Source organism: Gadus chalcogrammus, chromosome 7, assembly GCF_026213295.1.
Source record: "Gadus chalcogrammus isolate NIFS_2021 chromosome 7, NIFS_Gcha_1.0, whole genome shotgun sequence".
NCBI lineage: Eukaryota > Metazoa > Chordata > Actinopteri > Gadiformes > Gadidae > Gadus > Gadus chalcogrammus.
In genome coordinates, this window is record NC_079418.1 from 6,223,909 (window position 1) to 6,225,558 (window position 1,650).

The window sequence follows — 1,650 nt, forward strand, 5'->3', positions numbered from 1 at the left end:
ATGATGGTTTTACATTTCAGTTGCAAAAGAAATGTGTTGTGTTGTAAGTGTGTATGTATGTGTGTGTATGTTTGTGTGCGTGTGTGTGTGTGCATATGTTTGTTTGTGTGTTTGTGTGTGCATGCGTGTGCATGTGTGTGTGTGTGTGTCTGTGTGTGTGTGTGTGTGTGTGCGTCTGTGTGTGTATATCTTTGTGTTTGTGTGTGTGCGTGTATAATACACAATAAGTGCGTACATTAAGTGCCAGGACGTACAACATAAAATAAGTTTGTACATTAGGTTCCAGAACGTACAAACACACAATAAGTGTGTACATTAAGTGCCGGGACATACAAACACACAATAAGTGTGTACATTAATTATCCAGGTCGTACAAACACACAATGGCCCAATCCCAAAGTGAGCCCTGAGGACTAAGGACTCACAGACTTAATTGATCTCAGGTGCTAAGTGAGTCCACATGGGCTCAGATATGTATATATTGGATTTGGACAGCAGTTCTTGGGTTAGGGTTAGCAGGCTCTTGTTGGTGCGCTGATTCAAATGATCCAGCTCACTAAAAAAAGGCCAAAATTCCATTGACAGAAGCGTCGTCTTGTTGTTTACCTTCCTAATTTCTGGATTTTCCACAACGCTTTGAACTGTGGGTAATTCCCTTAGGTAGGGTGACCAGATTTGAGTTTGTAAAAAAGAGGACACTTCGTCGCGGGGGGGGGTGTAGTGTATAGCATGCCGAACCATGACCATGTGAATGCATACAAATGTCACAAATGAAATGACAAAAATGACACAAATGACAATATGAACATCTATTTATTGAACTTTAACAAAATTGCAAAGTGCAAATGTAAAACAAATCTTTTTTGTGGCATTTAAATGTGTCAATAATGATAACTAATAAAACATTCTAAATAATAAATTCTTTATATGGCCACATTAAAATAAGAAAATTAGAAACTTTTCAGTCCTCCTCATATATTAAAGCAATAATGATAACAAATACAATATTCTAAATAATAAATTACTTATATGGCCACATATTAAAATAAGAAAATTAAGACACTTTTCAGTTCTCCTCATGTGGTTGGCCATATTTCTCTGAAGACTGAATCTTACCCAGGAGTTGGCGATTACCTATCAAATAGGTATGAAAGTCCTTGCAGGTCATGTTTTTGAAATTGTACTGGGTGCACAGAATCCCCTTCAGCGATTCAACAGACAACCGATTCCTCTCCTTGGTCCATTGGGCTTGCATCAGGGAAAAAATTCGCTCGACATTTGCATTGTGAGCAGGTATTGCAAAAAAAAACTGTGCAATCTTGAGCAGCTCTGAATAAAAATCTACACTTTTGGATTTTTCCAAGAATTTGGTCCACCTCTGGTGTGCTTGAAGTTCACTGAATTCTTCATCGCTGTTACTTCTCTCAATGAATCTCTTGAGATTGGTGACCTGATCAAAGCACTTTGCATCATCAATTGCCATCCCTTTTTCAGCTAGGTGCCTGATACAGCCCTCAACATCATTCCAGTCAGGTATCTCACTCAGATCCATCCACATGAAAGTGGAGAACTCCTCCATGGGCACCATCCATCTCTCTAAATACGCAAGACACGCACTGTACAGGCCCTGTACGTCAGCACTGAAATGGT